The sequence below is a fragment of the Equus asinus genome, chromosome 5 (genome assembly GCF_041296235.1).
Source record: "Equus asinus isolate D_3611 breed Donkey chromosome 5, EquAss-T2T_v2, whole genome shotgun sequence".
Classification (NCBI taxonomy): domain Eukaryota; kingdom Metazoa; phylum Chordata; class Mammalia; order Perissodactyla; family Equidae; genus Equus; species Equus asinus.
In genome coordinates this window covers 82,617,346-82,634,714 of record NC_091794.1, presented here as the reverse complement: position 1 = coordinate 82,634,714, position 17,369 = coordinate 82,617,346, and the positions used below count along the sequence as shown (strand labels likewise).

At 53.3% G+C, this 17,369-nt stretch overlaps 1 protein-coding gene across 4 annotated transcripts in view; it reads right to left on the bottom strand.

The window, feature by feature from the left end:
* RIMS3 (regulating synaptic membrane exocytosis 3) overlaps window positions 1-11,837 on the bottom strand; it is a 38,737-nt gene extending 26,900 nt beyond the window's left edge. For 2 of the 4 annotated variants that reach the window (XM_070510224.1, XM_070510225.1), the window contains exons 1-2: window positions 11,522-11,837; window positions 8,586-8,682 (exon numbers count right to left, since the gene is read on the bottom strand). The gene's annotated coding sequence lies outside the window, so the exon portion shown is untranslated. The remainder of the gene's footprint in view (window positions 1-8,585; window positions 8,683-11,521) is intronic. The other 2 variants (XM_044770476.2, XM_070510222.1) reach the window with 2 other exon arrangements.
* Between the last annotated feature and the right edge of the window lie 5,532 nt (window positions 11,838-17,369).

The window sequence follows — 17,369 nt, the reverse complement described above, 5'->3', positions numbered from 1 at the left end:
TATGCATGCTTCTCAGCCATCTCCACCATCCACCTCCTCCCATACCTTGTGGGATCTAGCCAGATGTGGCACTTGTCATCTGATAGGGGCTGCTGAACTTGGCACTTGAGAGTACCCCCAGCCTGGACCAAAGGCCACTCCCAAACAGAAGCAAGGCCCTCAATGAGTGCACTGCCCAGTGCTCTCAAACTTAAATGTGCACAGGAATCACCTGGGGATCTTGCTGAAATCCAGACTCTGGCTCCACGGGTCCCAGGTGGAGCCTGAGATTCTGCATTTCCAACAAGCTCCTAGGTGATACCCACACTGCTGGTCCACGGGCCACCCAAGGCACTGAGAGATAAAGATAAAATACTCTGGTTGTTCTTCAGGAGTGAACATTTCAGGATAAGGAGACAGAGAAGGCATTAAAGAGAAGTGCACTGCAGAGCATCTCAAAAGATAGGTGAGATTTGGAGAGGCAGAGGTGGCAGCAAAGAGATGGGAAGTACTGGGAAGGTCCAGAGAGAAAATGTTATATTCAGAGGATGGCGAATGGAGCAGTGAAGTTGGAACAGAAGTTGAGTACAATTGCGGAAGAGGGGGCTGAAAGGTAGGCTGGGAACAGCCAGTCAAGGGCTCTGAATATAGGGCTAAGAAGCTTGGCTTTAATCCTGAAGGGAGTGAAATCTGACATGGCTTGGATGTAATGTTTTACGGAGGTCAATCTGACACTGAGTGCAGAATCAGAAGAAATCCTGAGAGCAGTCAGGAGGCAGAGGGAAGGGCCACACAGCTTCAGAAAGAGCAGGTGGAAAGGGGAAAGGGGCGGCCAGGAGTCATGAGAGGGCTTGGGGGCTTGCCTCGAATTAGCAATGGGACAAAGTTGGGGAGAGGAAAAAAAGAGAATCCAAGATGATTTACAGGAAGGGTGAATGGTACCATCAGCAGAGCCTGAGGAGGAAAAAGCTGGCTTAAGGGGAAGATGAGTCCCTATTTTAGATGTGATGAGTCTGAGATGATACTGCAGCTCCCACCTGCAGGTGTTAGGCAGGTAAGCAGATTCACTGGAGCTCAGGAGAGCAGTGTGAGTGGGTAGGATTTAGGTCTTTTCCTCAGAGGGAAAAGTGGGGTATGGAAAGGAAGAATGCCCGGAGGAGAGGACAGAGTGAGGAAAGGGCGAGAGGTAATACCCACAGTTAGGAGTGGGAGGAAGATGGAATCCACTGAAGGAGGGAGCACCAGGGGTTAAAAGTAGGAGAACTCAGAGAACATCCCTTGAGTACACACACAGCCAGCCTGGAAGCCCTACCACACCCTGACATAGAGACCAAGGAGAGGCCTGCCCAGCCCAGGATGTGGGAGGGCAAAGGAGGCCCAGGTCTGAAAAAAAACACAGCTTGAAAGGAAAGGAGAAGGGGGCTTGATCCCCGGGGGAGGGTCTGGGCTGCAGCAGGATCCCAAGGCACTGAGGGCTCCAAACTCAGTGCTGGTACAAGAAGGACAATCCTCCCACCTGCAAACACACACAGCACTTGCACACCCATGTGGCTACAGAACCCCCAGGGAGGAGCCGAGAAGGTGGGAGAAGAGGCCTTTGGAGCAAAGCCTTATTGCTGGGGGGTAAAGAATTTATCATCCAACTGGGACTCTTTTCAAGAGTGAGCACACTACCAACAATCACACCAGGATCGCAGGTATAAATTAGGACTGTCCCAGGTAAACCTAGCCCTGAGGGATTCTGGACCCCCAAATACTCATTTGGTCCCTGTGCCCCCTTCCTAGATGGGGTGGCAGAACTGACAGACAGGCAGTAGGGACAGGCTAGCTCATCCTCGGAGGCAGGGACCACGCTGAGGGTGTTGGTGGACGCGGACGTCTCTCCTCCGAGCCCCGCCTCAGCCTGAGTGCCAACGCCCCTGCCGGGAGAGACGCAGCAGCACCACGGACAGCGGCCGGCGGCGCTCGCTCCCCGCCCTCCCCTCGCCAGGGCGCCGGCCGCATCAATATTTCTTGGGGGAAGGGGCTCCGGTTACCAGGCCCGCGCCAAGCCGGAAGGGGCCGCCTGCGCCCCGCGCCTGCCCTGCAGACCCTCCGGGGAACCTAGCACATTCACGGCCCCAACCAAGACAGACACCGCCCTCAGACGCGCACCGCATCCCCCGCATACCCCTCCGCCCTCCGGACCCTTTCTGGGGCACAAAGACCCGCGTGCACACCACACGGCCTCTCAGACACACTACATAGCCATCAAGCGCTGTACAATGATGCTGACATACACAAAACAACAGGCACACACCACGCCCAGCGCGCAGGCCACCGAGACACACAGCACACACACACACACAATATGCCTCACAGACAAACATAACATGGAGAGGTGTTCACCACAGACCCACATGCATATCACACACAGACACACAAGACACCCTGCCACACATGCACAAACTCACATGCTGCACAAAAACGCACTCACAGAGAACCTCAGACATATCAGCAAAGATATCTTTATCACAGACACACATCACACACCCCACACGTGTGCAAACACACAGTATGCTCTCACAGAGACCATCAGACATACCACTCAGAACTACATTCACTACGGACACACATGTGCATGCAAACTTAACCTCTCTCACACACACACGCACACACACGATATGCCTTCACAGAGACCCTCAGACATTCACCATGGATACACAGGCACACGCCCCACACTACCCAGGCTCCCACCCCTCTCCCTGCCCCCCTGGAGCCCAGCCTGCCCTCCCATTGTGGACATGGGACTGGGGAGAGGACAGGCAGACTTCCCTCCCTCCTGCCTGGCCCTGGTCTCGGGCTCTGTGGATAAATCCTCTGTGTCCTCTGAGGCCTCCTGGGGTAGCTGCCCAAACCCCAGGGGCAGGCAGTCAGTGGCACAAAGACGTTGGAAAGGGGGAGCAGGGGAAAGGGGAGCTTTGAGACCCCAAAGCTCTGGGGCATGAGACTCCAGAGACAGCCTCGCCCTCACCTGCAGTTCCCACAGCGTCAGCACTCCCAGAGACTCCAGCCCTCCGGGAGGCCCTGAGGCCTGTGTTGTGCATGGGAACCAGGAGAACTGAGGAGTCTGCAGCTCCTGTTCCACCCAGGAGTGCCCCAAGGCAAACAGGCAAGAAAGGGGGCAACCTGTCCTCATCCAGACTCCCCAACTCCAAAGCCCCCTCTCAAGCAGGCTGAGGGGACAGTGGCACAAATTCTTCTGTCTGCAGGACAATCACAGCAAAATTCTCTGAAAGAAGCCCAAGCCAGGGCACGAGGTGAGGAGAGAGGATTAGGCTGGCACAGCATGAAGAGACCCTCAAATGTCCCAGGTAGATGGAAGGGATCTTCAAGACTGTCCAGGCCAATGGTCCACATGTGTGACATCCCCATACCACTTCCCAGTTTTGCATTATCCACTGACACTCTGTGCCTCTCAACGATTTCTGCCAAGTCTCCATATTCCTGTACTGCTCATTATTTCTTTTCTCAAAATTGACACTTTTGAATACATTTATTTTAAATAGAAACTTTATGTTACTACTATAAATGGAAAGCCAAAATCACTTTTAATAAACAGAAAATGTGAGTAAAATAAATATAGTAGAAACAAAGCTATATTATTAAATTTTAGCTACATGGAGCTGCCAGACGAGATCTCTTTGCTAAAAAGGGGAAGGGAACAAGTGTTGGAGAGTTATTAAGGACACATTAGCCCCTCACAGACACCTTCTCCCTGGGACAACCTTGGACTTGACAGAGGTGAAAGGGAACCAACTTTCCCACTGTGTGGGCCAGTGTGATATCAGGGTGGGTCCACGGGCCACGGAAAGTCATCTCAGGTCTCACTGAAGGTGCCTCTCTCCACATTGGGCAGCCCTGGGCTTGCCCGTCTCCTGCAGGAGCTTGGGCACAGTGGCCAGCTGGCACCCTGTTGCCATAGTCCATTCTGGTAATAACAATTCTTAGAAATTGCTCAGTTCTTTCCCATTTACAAATTGTCCTCACACCCACCATTGAATACAGGCCTCACAGCAGGAATTATCATTCACATGTCGGAACGAGAAAACTGAGGCTCTGAAAGGTTCAGAGACTTGTCCAGAGTCACACAGCTACACAGGTTAGGTCCATGAGTAGGAGCCCTCAACTCCCCCCTGAGATGCCTTTTCTACTCCACCTGCATCCATCCATCCCATAGTCAGGGGCCCTTGCTCTGGGCTGGTCCCGTGCTGGGCAGTGGGGAGCAGAGGGAGGATGGTAACCTCCATCCTCACAGTATCCGCCTGTGAGGCCCTCACAATCCCAAAAGGCAAACAGGCAAGTGAATAAGTAGCTGAGGTTAAGAGCTTTTACTCTGGAGTCACATTGCTGCGTGTCCCTAGCCCATAAATGTCATCTCTCTGAGCCTCAGTTTCCTTGTCTGCAAAATGGGGATAACGACAGTACCTATCTTATAGGGTGTGATGATTAAATGAAACAATGCATGTGCATAGCGTCTAGCACAGAGGAAGTCCTCAAAAATGTTTATTATTAGGGAAGTACAAAAAATAGAAGCAACGCAGGTAAAGAACAGCTGATTGGGGGAAAGGGTGGTAGGCACGGCATGGTTCTTCACTGAGGAAAGGAAACGGGTTAAGTCTTTGAGGATGAATAGGATTTTGGGAGGGAGAACTGTCTTGCCTGCCTCATGCCCTCCTCTTCCCTCTCTCCCCACTCCAAAGAGCGGGGAGAAAATTCAGGGTCTCCTCTCCCTCTCTCTCTGCTCACCCCTCTGAAGGATATTTGAAAGGTTCTTCGGAGCCTGCCCTGGGCATTGCTGCTCCCCTTTAAGCCACAACACCAGGTCCGTTTTCCCCAGGTGCTGTCCAGATGCTGGGCTGGGGACCAGGCCCACCCTGGCACTCTAAGGATTCTACTAGATGTCCTTTAAAGTACTTGCCCAGATAACAAAGATCCTCGCTTTCTCTGAGGGGGTCAAGAGCCGTGTTCGCACGTCTGACTTTGTGCTCCTTCCCAGCAGGCTGCAGTTGATCGGACCATGGTGGGCACCTGACCCACTCAGAGCCAATCAGATCCTCTCCTGGAAGTTGGACTTGGATCTGCTAAGTCCTGGGTTCTATCTCTGAATGTGGCTGGAACCGAGGGACACAATACAGAAATTATAGGTGGCCCAGCGTCTGCAAAAGCAAAGAAAACCCAGTCTACGGAGATAGAAAGGTGAAGGCAGCCAGGAAGGTGCAGAGAATGGCTGCTTCAATTTCTCCCAGCCTAAAGGTCCGCCTCCAAGCCTAACGATTTTTCTGCCCCTCTGTTCCCAGGAACGCCTCGTGTCCTCATAATAAACCCTTCTTTATGACTGAAGCCAGCTTGAGTGGGTTTCTATATATAAGCAAAGACCTAATTAAGACAAGGGAGAAGCCGGGAGCTGGAGGCACAAAGATGAAGAATCCTGAAGAAGAAGGATCACTCTGCCTGCCCTGGAGGAGCTCAGTTTAACAGGAGATGAGCAGCAAGAGACGCAGCCTCCATCCACACAAAGGAGGGAGTGGGGGCCGAACTGTATGGGGAGGGCTGGGAGGGTTCCTCAGAGCTTCACAGCAAAGGTGGCAGCTGAGCCGGTTTTGAAGAATGAAGGACATTCTCCAGAGGGACAAAGCAGGCGTGGGGAGGCATTCCAGGCAGAGGGAACAGTAAGTGCAGCGGCACAGAGGCACAAAACAGCCTGACACGTTAGAGGGACTGCCAGGAGTTCAAAGTGTGGTGGGGGAGCAGGGCAGATGAGGCTGGACAGGCGGGCGGGTGCAGATCACCAAGGGCTTTGAATACCATGCTAAGAAGCTGAGGCTTCCTGGCAGCCATGGGGAGCTATTGAAGTATTTTAAGTAGCGGGGCGGGGGACAGGATCAGTTCTGTGTTTCAGAAAGATCGCTCTGGGGCTGTAGAGAGAAAGGACCAGAGAAGGCAGGCCTGGAGGCAGGGAGGCCAGTTCGGACGCTGCAGCAACGATTCATCTGTTCCTTTCATTCACTGAACAACTCACTGTGTACCTACTATGTGCCGGGGCTGGGCAAAAACAGGATTCCTGACCCCACAGAGGTCACAGGCTAGCAAGAAAGAGAGACGAGGAAAAAGCAATTCAAGTGCGATGAGCATCACAAGCAAGTACAAGGCTCTATGGAGGGGGGCGGTGTTTACTTTCTGGTTTTTAGGCTTTGCTGCAGAAATGATGTGCGAGCTGGTACCTATCTGAAGGATAAGTAGGAGTTAACAGGGCTCCGGGAGGAGGAGTGCATTCCAGGATGAGGGAACACGTGTGCAGGTCCTGCAGCAGAGGCAGAGGGAGAACGGTCCAAGACAACGCAAGAAGGTAGGCAAGTTCCAGATCCCACAGGGCCTTGTAGAACACGTCAGAGTCTGGCTTTTATTCCAAGAAGTCTTGGAAGGGTCTAAAGCAGGGAAATGATACAATGAAACATTTATCTCTAGAAGTTCACTCTGGCTGCAGTGTGAAAAGTGAAATGAAGTGGGGCACGAACAGAAATGTAAGGAGACCAGTTTAGGAGGCTGTTGCAGGGGTCCTGGTGACAGCTGATGGTGGCCTGGAATGGGGGAGTGGGCAGAGAGAGAGACGACGGACTCAGAGAGGCATTCAGAACCAACGGGACTTGCTGAGGACCGGCTGTGCCATGTGGGGGTGAGGGAGAGGGTGGTGTCCAGGAGAACTTCCAACTTTCCAGCTTGAGCAAGTGGGTGGGTGGTGGTGACAGAGATGAGCTGGGGACACTGGAGGCAGAGCAGGTGCCGGCAGGCGGAGCTGCGAACCTGGCTTGGGACCTGAGGCTGATTGTGATGGATCTAAAGGTGGTCCAGGAAGCAGTCAGACCTGCAGGTCCTGAGCCCAGAAGAGATCACTGAAGTTGAGAGAGCGAGTGTGATGACCTGCGAGTTGGGGAGGAGGGGGTCAGGCAGGGAGAAGAGAGGCCAGGCAGCTCTGAGGAATCAGGGCAGCAACAGGGCCTGAGGGCAGAGTGACCAGGAGCTCTGAGCTTGGAAAATCAGAGCCATGAAAGCCAAGGGTTACTTCTCTCGGCCCTGGGAGGGATCCAGCTTTGGCTCCCCCTCTCCTGGCCAAGCATCATGCACTCCCCAGCTGAGAGCCCTCCCTTCCCCACAACAGCTTCTTCCTCCTGGCAAACTCCAGAGTTATCCTTCAGACCAGCTGAGGGGGCCCCTCCTCTGAATGAAAACTTCCCTCGTCCAGGTCCAGGCGCTCTGTGGTCCAACAACCTGGGTTTGAATCCCAGCTCTGCAACTTGATAGCTGTGTGACTTTGGCCAAAAAACTTAACCTCACTTTCCTCATCTATACAACAGCAATAATAATAGTACCTACCTCATAGGGCTGTTTGAAGATGAGTCTGTAAAGTGCTGAGCAGAGAACCTAGCACACAGTAAGCGCTAAATAAATGTTACTATTATTAACATCCCACCCACCTTGGGACAGTTAGTCATGCCCTCCACCTTCCACCTCCTCCACCTGGGAACTATTTGCAGGTCTGTGTCCCTCCCTGGCTCTTGCCATCCCTACCCAATTTGCGGGACTATATAATATTCAGGGCCCTCTGCGAAATGAAAATGCAGGACCCCTTGTTCAAAATCTTTGAGAATTTCAAGATGGTGACAGCAGAACGTTAAACCAAGTGTGGGGCCTTCTATGTGCAGGCTCCTGTGCAACCACAGACTCAGGAAACCAGCCCTGCCCCCACCCCCAGCCAGCCGTGGGCCTAGCCCAGAGTAGGTGTCAGTGATAGAATAAAACTGCCAACTGAAGTTGAGATAGGGCTTTGCAATTTCCATTTGGAATTGAATTTTCTTTTTCCCATAGAGAGATAACATCAACCCCATTTTATAGTCGAGGACATTGAGGTTCAGAGACGGGTATGCCTTCCCAGAGGTCACCCACCTCATGAACTGCAGAGCTGGGATGTGAACATAGGGCAGCCTGGTGCCAAAGCCCTGCCTCTTGCCCTCTGGCTCTTTGGGGAGGTCAGGAGAACCTGGCCCCAAGGGGTGATCTTCGTCAACAAGGCTGAGAGGCACCTCGGCCCAGAGAGAGGGAGCTGGAGGGACTGGGACTGGCCCCCTCCCTCCTGGGGCGTGCCACACAAACAAACTGCTCCCTGGGCACCAGGGCTGCGCACAGGGAAGGAGTAGGAGAGGGCAAAAGGTGACTCCTGAGACGGCTCTGCTGAGGGCCATAGACCCCAGCCCACACTCTCTGGAGATCGGACCCCGCCTCCTTTGCTGAAAACCCTTAGGGAACTGCCATTGGCTTCAGGACAGTTCCCAAGTCCAGTATCTTTCTAGACCAGGGAAGTCGGGCCTGGCTGTGCTGACACCTGCCCACTCTCTCCCCGCTCTCCACCACTGCTGGCCTCCCCCACCACACCAGGCCTGTTCCCACCATCACCAAGGCCTTAGCACACAGTTTCCTTTTCCTCATCCCTTCTTCTTTGCATCTTCAACTCCTTGTCACCCTAGGCTCCCTGAACCCCACCTTACAACACACGTCACACATGTAATTACCTGCTCCGGGCCGTCTCCTGGCTAGAATGCAGGCTCCATGGGGGCAGCGCTGCCTGGCTCATAGATCTTGGTACGTCAGGCGTCTGAATGCATCTTCCTGCAACAGAGGCAGGAGGGCCCTGCACTCTCTCTCCCCTTCTCTTCACTCCTCCCCAACCCTCCTTTTCTTGTCCAGACATTTTGAGGTCAAGGTGTGAAGAGCCCAAACTTGCAAAGAGAAGAGAATCATCATAGAGTCTGTGCCCTCCACCTGCCAGTCCTGGGCTGGGTGCCCAACATCCAGTTCCTACATTTAATCCCCCAAGCGCCTTCCAGATGCAGGTAGCCAGTATGGGTGTCAACTATTCCTATTTTCCAGAGGAGTTGAGGCTACCTGCTAAAGTAGTAACAGAGCCTGGAAGCGGGGTTTGAAACCAGGTCTGTCTGATGCCCAAGTACCTGGTGTCCTCTCTTCCCCTGTGACTCACCGTCCCCAACTAGCTCACCTCCAACCAGGGCGCAATTGTTTCTACCCTGTGCCCTCAGTTCACACACACCCCGCCTCAGGCAGCACAGCTCCCCTGTTGGGTCAGCAAAACAGCAGTGTAGGAGACAGCTCCACCATCAGCGAGAGGCCAGTGTGGCAGTCACCCCTCCCCGGGGTCAACAAAATGCCAGTGTGGGAGAGATAGTTCCCAGGTCAGCCAAACACTAATGGGGCAGACAACCCCACTGTCAGTAACATGCAGGTACAGGAGGCATATCCTGCACCTCAAGTCACAAAAGGCCTTTGTGAGAGACACTTCCCTAGATCCTCCCCTGCCTAGGCCCATGACTGGGCTGGGGGTGCACAGAGTCCTGCAAGGTGGTGCTCCCGGGGTGGGGTTGTGGGAGGCACTGGGGCTGGGGCTGCTGCTGTGGCCTGGGGGAGAAGGCTGTGGCTGAGGAGGGGGCAGACTCCGGTGAGAGTTCTCACATGGCACTAATGAAATCAACCACTAGCCTGCCCCCCATTCCCCAGGGACCCTCCAGGCTCCAGCTGATGCAATGCCCAGGCTGGATAATTGTTTTCTTCTCTCCTTAAAGGGCCAGCTGCTGTTGCAGCTGCAGATATCACCCAGACCCCTGACAGATCCCACGGAGCTTAGCACCTAGTTAGGGATAGGGGGAGCCCAGAAAGTAGCAGTTCGACCCTGGGCTCTGCAGAGTAAAATCCAATTTATGTCCAGAGACCAGAAGGGTCTGTGAGCAAGGAGGGAGGGAGGGAAAATAGTTAAGACAGAGACAGTGCCTGGCCCAGGAGACCACATGCCCCAAGGGAAGACACCATGGTCCCTGCTGCAGCCTCAGCACCTGGCTCCTGCCTGCCTGTCCCATCAAGTCCTTGGCACAGCGTTGCCTGTGAGTTCAGCAGTTATCTACTGAGCTCCCCTGAGTACCAGGCACCGTGCTAAGCAGCTCAAATCCACCATTTCATTTACTCCTCCTGGCAGACCTAGAAAGTGGGTCTGTTTTACTGAAGGAGGCTCAGAGAGGGGAAGTGATTTCCTCAATAGCACACAGCCTGAAAGTGGCAGAGCCTGAGTTTGAAGCTAAGTTTGCCTGACTCTGGGCTTCATACCTTGCAGAGGGTCGGGTGGGTGTCGAACCACAGGGCTAGAGGTCCCTAAGCCAGGCAGCCCGGCATAGAGGGCAGGGAAGGGGTCTGTGAGCCCTAAATAGGCTCTGAAGAGCATGGTGCTTGGTTTAAGCACAGGTTTCATAGACCCCTTCCCTGACCCCACCCTCAACACAGAATGCCCCATTAGGCTGCCCACATGCCCCCAGGGACAGTTGGCAGCTGCCTGATTACAGACTAATTGGTGGCTGGCAGCAACTGTGGGGCTGGCTAGTTAACCTCTTGGTGACCAGGGCTGGCCCAGAAAGGCTCTCTCACCACCACTTCAGGCCCAAACCCAAGGACCCTGGACTTAAGAAGCCATCATAGGCAGAGGACAGGACCAAAGGGGCAGCAGCCTTCCTCTCCACACCCAGACAACACCCCTGGGGCTGAGGTTGGACGCTGACATTCACCCAGGCTCCCCAACCCTGAAGGGCCACATCCAAACAACCCCCAGGTGGCAGTGCCAGCCAGCACCTCTTGCTCTCTGGCCTTAGGTATGGCATTGCCCACCCCATCCAGGACCACAGGAGGTATGGGCCCTCCCTGGGTTTCCAGGCCCAGGGTACCGGGAAGAAACCCACTCCTCAGGGCTGGGTTGTCCAGAGAAGGTGAGATGGGCATAGGTCCAGGCAGCCTGGAGGCCAGCCAGTGAAGATACCCTCCCCCTGAAAGAGAAGGTGCCCAGGTTGCCCACCAAGGGTCTTGCCAACTCTCCCTGAACCCTGGACTCCCCACCGTGGATTGACCACCTGCCTTTCCCAGCTTCCCAGAAGCCCCTTTTCCCTACCCTAGGGCTGGAGTAAGCACCACCCCTTTTCTTTCATGGGGTGGAGGGTCCTCTGGGCACTACAATGGTGTCACATTGGGAGGAAAGAGTGGCTGCTTCTCAACCAGGGCCCGGGCAGGAAGGAGAAAGGCAGGCAGCCTTCCAGCTCCCTTTCCAGGAGGGATGTGAAGCACTTTCCAAAAATGCCATGCCAGGCAATGCTACGGAAACCCAGGGCCCCAGGTGCTCCGAGCACCAGCAAAGAACTCAAGACTCTCGCGTCCCCTACCCCATTTTCCAGGCTTCCCCAAACACCCCATGTTCCCCTCTCATACCTCAGCCCCCACCCCAGAGCCATCACACGCACTGTGCTCATCCCCCGGGCCCCCGCCCCCCCAGACCCTGCACACTCAGATCCCTACGTGGCGCCTCACGGCCCGAGCCCCCCTCCCTCCGCCAGTGGACCCCCAGACCTCCGCAGCCCCCTCCCCACGTCCACTCCCAGGCGAGCAATGCCTATTGACTTACCCGGAGGTGGGGCCGGGGTCCAGACAGGGAGGGGTCTCCGCTGGCCGAGGCGGCTCCGCAAGGCGGGGCAGGTGCTGCCCCGGGACCCCGCCCCGCGGACCCGGCGGTAGGCGCGGCCCGGTGCCAGGCGGGCGACGGACTCCGAGGGAGTAGGGGCGCGGGGCGGGGAGGGGCCGCGAGAGAGGCTCACGGGGGCATCGCCCGCCACCGGGCAGGGCAGCTCCGCTCCGCCCGCCTGCGCTGCCGGCTCCGCAACCGCCACGGTTCTCAGCAGCCGCCGGGTGCAAAGCCCAAACCCCGGCTGGCGGGAGGCGAAGAGAGAGGCGGGGCCTTATGGGGGCGGGGCCTCGTCCGGGGCGGGGCCATGGGGAGGGCGGGGCCAATTGGGCAGGGCGTTGGATGGTGGGCGGGGCCTGCGGAATCCGGAGAGTCTGGGTTTGCCTGGTTGGGGTCGACCAAGAGGGCGGGGTCTAGAGGACCCCTTAAGCCTCTCCACCGACCTAGAACGCTGCTGCCTCGTGCTTGGTTGGCCCCCGCCTACGCCACCACCTCTGTCTTTTCTCATCTTTCCTTCTCTTTGGGGCACCTCCTAGACCTCACTGGCACCGCGATACCCCGCCCCACCCTAGACCAGATCCTGGAACATCAGATGGTAAGAGAAGGGGGAAACGACTTACAACATCAAATCCAATTTACAGATGGAAAAACTGAAGCCCAGGGCGGAGAAAAGACTTGCCCAAGGGCCTGCTATGAAGAAAAAAACTTTATAATATCCCTCTCAGACAGAGGTGGAGGGTGTTCTGCCCTGAGACCCTCTCTACTCCTAGAGCAGTCGTTTTCAACTTGGGGCGATTTTGCCCCCCAGGGGACATTTGACAACATTTGGAAACCTCTTTGGTTTTCACTGGGGGTTCCTACTGGCATCTAGTGAGAAGAGACCAGGGATGCTGCTCAATATCATACAATGCACAGGACAGCCCCCACACAAAAAATTACCGGGTCCTAAATATCAGCAGTGCCAAGGTTGAGAAGCCCTGTTTTAGGCCATGGCATCCGCCTAAAGAACTTCCAAGCGGGCTCTCTGAGTCCCAGGTTCGCCGGCCTGTGGGAACTTGAGGAGGATGCTGTATAAGACTCTCCTAGGGTCACGCCTGCCCCATCTGGCTCTATTTAACCTTGCTTAGCTGGTCAGCTCCACTTTGGGGCTCCAGTGTTCTTGATTCCACTCATGTACAAAGGGGATGATATTATTAGTATTTGCTTTCCTAACTGCTGGAGGCAGGCAGAACCAGTAGTCTCCGCGCTGAGGGCATGGATTAAAATATGAGTGCGGTGGGGGGGGGGGGGGAGACAAGGATTTGGAATTCAGTGACCCTTCTGGGGTAGCTTGCATCTTCTATCTACCCATCAGCCTATCTCATCCCTTCTCACCTGGTCTGTGAAAAGGGTAAACTGAGACCTAACAATGTGGAGAGCCCAAAGCAGGGTCCCATAGCTGACCAGCGGTGGAGTTGTAACTCACAATTTTATTCACTTCCTAATTAAACTTTTGTTGTCCTCTCATCTGCATCAGGCCTAGAACTAGGGCCTGTGTCGTAGAACAGTTTCTCTGGAGCAGCAAAGGGAATTAGATTCGGGGAGACAAGAGGAAGGCGGGGAAGCAGCTGCAGCAATGGAGGAGGTGCAGGATGGGGACAGCAGAGCCTGTGAGGATGTGGGAGGGAAGAGAGGAGTCAAGAGTCCTCTGTGCTCCTCCCGTGCACCCCATCACAGAGACAGGTAAACCAGAGGCTCTCTTTGCACATCTGGTGAAAACTTGGTCTTTCCCCCTGAAGAAATGTGCAAATGTACATTTTGCATATAATTTTAGGGACTCCAAAGCTACATATTGGCTTCCAGAGGATTAGGTGGGATGTGGGGTGAGGGTCGAGTCTTGAGTAGTATAGAAGAATAAACATGCAGGAATAAAAAATCTAGAAAAAACAAGGAAAGGGATTTGCTGCACCTGATATTAAAACAAATTATAAAGTCAAGGTATTTAAAGCAGTATGGTATTGAATCAGGACTGCCTACACGAATCGGTGCAACAAAACGGAGTACAGAAATGGGTCCAACCACACAGGGGAATTCAGTGGACGATAAAGATTCAGGTAAATGGAGAGAAATATAGGTCTTTCGACAAATGGATGGAATAACTGGCAAGCCATTTGGGGAAATAAAAGAAAGCTGTGTCCTTACTCGACCCCAAAGTAAATTCCAGGTGGAGCGTGTATTTAAATAATAACACCATAGGTACCAGAAGAAAACATGCATGAATATTTCAGTAATCTTGGAGATGGAAAAGGCTTTCTAAACATGTCAAAAGGAAAGGGGAGCCAAAGGGAAGAGATAGATACATTTGGCTATAAAAATTTCTATAGAGAAGAAGTGATCATACTCAAATTTGAAAGACGACAAACTGGAGGAGAGAAATCCCAGTTGCCCTCCACTCTTGTCCTCTCTGGCCCGCCAGCCCTTCCCCCAAGCCCGCAAGGGGACGAGGCCGGGGCGGTGAGAGTCAACGCCGAGCACTTCGCGGAGGCTCCTCCTACGGCGCCCTGGCCAGTGCCCACCTGTTCAGGGGCTGGGAAGCCCCGGAAATCCCAGCCGGACCATCTGGGCCCACAGCAGGTGCCTTAGCACAGCCGAGCCAGAGTCCGCCCGGAGGCTGCTCAGCACTGCCCTCGGGTGGTCATCCTGGGAACTGCAATCCTAGGTTCCAGTTCCTGCAGCTTCCCCACGCGAAGGCGGAATTTTTTCTTAAATAGCTCAATTTTTGAGGGAGCTAACCATGTTCCAGGCATTGTGCTCAACACATAACAAAGAGTATTTTATTTGATCCTCAAAACAACTCTTCTAGGTAGGTCCACTGTATTATCACTTCCATTTGACAGACAAGGAAACTGAGGCTTTGAGAGAAGCGGTGGCATCAGGATTGAATGTCCGACTCCTGGCCCCACTCTTAATGTAAGGAAGGCAAGTCCTTGGGGGAATTCAATAGACTTTTTTGAGGTTTACCTTGATCCAGGCCTCGTGCTGGTGCCGGGGATTCAGAATTGAGAAAAACAGTCATTAGGGGAGACAGGCAGAGAAATGTTTCTGACACTAAGTCCTGGAAACAGCAGAGGACATGTTGACCCCAGGAAGGAGTGAGAGGGACAGGGAGGGGTCCCAGAGGAGAGTCCTTGAAGCTGAGTCTTGTGGAGTGTGAGAGAAGGGTGAAGGACCAGGGCAGCACTCACAAAGGCTGGAGGAGGAAGAGTGGGGTTTGGGGGAGGAGTGGTAGTCTGTGTGGCCCACGTCTGGGGTGGGTTGGAGATGAGGTTGGACAAGTACACCAGGACCAAGCTAAAGAATTTGGGCTCAGAGGAGTTTGGGCACAAAGACTGTGAGAGCTTTTCCATGTTTCAGTTGACTTAGTCTAGGGTCACCTGCTCTGCCAACCCAGCCTGCCTCTTTCCTCCCAGATGCTCCCCACCCGGGATCAAGGTACCAGTTGCCTAAGCCAGAAACCTGGGAGTCACCCTTGACTCCCCCCTCCTCCTCACCTCCATCCAGTTAGTTATCAGGGCCTGCCAAGTCTACCTGCTAAAACTCCCCAGGTTTGTCCACTGCTCTCCATCCCTATGGCCCTCCCCTTGTCCAGACTGCCTTCCTGTCACTCCTGAATCCAGCTACCGGCGGTGACTTAGTCTCACCACCTCCAAATTTTCACACAAGAGAAATCCTTCTGAAATGAATCTGACCACATCCCCTTTCCTATTGAAAACCCTTCTCATGGACCCATTCAACAGATATTGAGCAAGCATTTGTTACACGTCAAGTACTGAGGACACGTGATGAGCAAAACTTAGAAATTAAAGCCTATTGAGGTGATAGATATCAATCAATGACTCCCCTCCACCACCACCACCAAAATAATACATAATTACAAGCTGGGATGGATGCTATGGGAGGGCCTGCCCTGGTAAGGGAGGTCCTAGAATCTCCCCAAGGTACCCTATCTGAAGTCTGAATAGCAGTCAACCAGATCAAAGCGTCAAGGATGAGGTAAGAGCTGATGTGAAGGCCCTGAAGTTGCTTCTCTGAGTCTCGGTTTCCTCATTTACATAATGAGGATATTTAGATTGTGAGGATTAAATGAGTTAATATGTGTAAAGTCCTTAGTGCAAGTCCTAGAACACAATAAATCTTCCGTGTTAGCTATAATAATGTTACTTTTTTTTTTAAAGATTTTATTTTTCCTTTTTCTCCCAAAGCCCCCCAGTATATAGTTGTGTAATTTTAGTTGTGGGTCCTTCTAGTTGTGGTATGTGGGACGCCACCTCAGAATGGCCTGACGAGTGGTGCCATGTCTGCACCCAGGATTCGAACTGGCAAAACCCTGGGCCACCAAAGCAGAGCGTGCAAACTTAACCACTCGGCCATGGGGCCAGCCTCTACTTTTTTTTTTTTAAGCGGAGAGTCATTGGAGGTCTATCAGCAAAAGAGTTCAATGAGAAAGTACCATTTAAAAAATATCACTCTGGCTGTAGTGAGGAGCATGGATTGGAACAAAGAAAGAGTAGATTTAGGGGAATCAATGAGGAGACTTTTGCAGGGGTTCATTGAGAGCTGTGGGGCATTTAAAATAAAGAGGCAGAGAGAATTTGAAGAGATTTTGTGGTTTAGGTGATAGAAACTACTGGCCTTGGTGTTTGTTTGGTGGTAGGAGGCTGTAGGAGGTGGCAAGGAGGGGTCTTTACATTTTGGCCCTGCCAACAGGTTTGGGGGTGATGTTAACCCAGTCAGGGAAGCCTGCAGCAGGCCTGGGGAGGTGCTGAGTCCAGTTCTGGATGTATTCAGATACAGGTACTCTGGGGCATCCCGGATGAGGGACTGCAGAAGCAGATGATTAGGGCAGGAGTTCAGAGGAAAAATTGTGGCTAGAGACATAAAATCCAGATTGTTGGCAAATAAGTGAAAATTGAACCTCAATCATGCTGTCTATGAAGGGGTAGGAGGAAGGAGATAGCTAGATGATTGTTAAGATTTCTTCTGGCTCGAACACATATAGGATTCTAAGTGTTGTGGTTGATAGGACCCCAGAGATGGAGAAGAAAAAATCCATGTGGTGTGAAAGACTTGGCAGAGGCTCCTTGGGGGCGATTTCTTATTCTTTCACCTATCTTTTCTTAGCAGCTACTATGAGCCACATGCTCTACTGGGATGGAAGGTAAACAAGACCCAGCCCCTGCCCTCAGGGAATTCATAGCCTGCGGGGGAGGGGGGACACAAACAATGCAAAAGGCAACTACAAAATAGTAACCCAAGTGCCCTAAAGCCAGCTTAGATACTTTCTACAGAGGAAGTGACATCCAAGACCAGACCTGCAAGTCAAGCGGAAGAAAGCTGTGTGGGGAGTCTGGGCTGGGGAGGCTTGTTCGTATGGATGTTTTAAAGATCCTCTTCCCTCTTGAATTTTTCACTTTGAACTCTATGCATGCGCCCTGAAAGTCCATTTGGGGAACAAAGGCCCAGGCAATAGTTGCGTTTCTTTAGTTCTGTTGAACTTGCCTTCTTCTCCGAGATCCTTCTCCTCAGTGCTCCTGATGGCCTTAACTCCACACTCCCTGCCAAGGCTTGGACAAGGTGGGGAAAGGGAGGCCCTAGGGCACAAATTTAGGGAGGCACTCACTCTTAGGGCGTGCAATGTGCTCCTGGCTCTGCCCCCTGCTCACACCCCTACTCTAGCCTTTCTGGTGCTCCTCAGTGCTCACATCTTGCTGTTCAGTCCCCACCCCATTTGCCCAGTGAAAGCTTGCTCTAA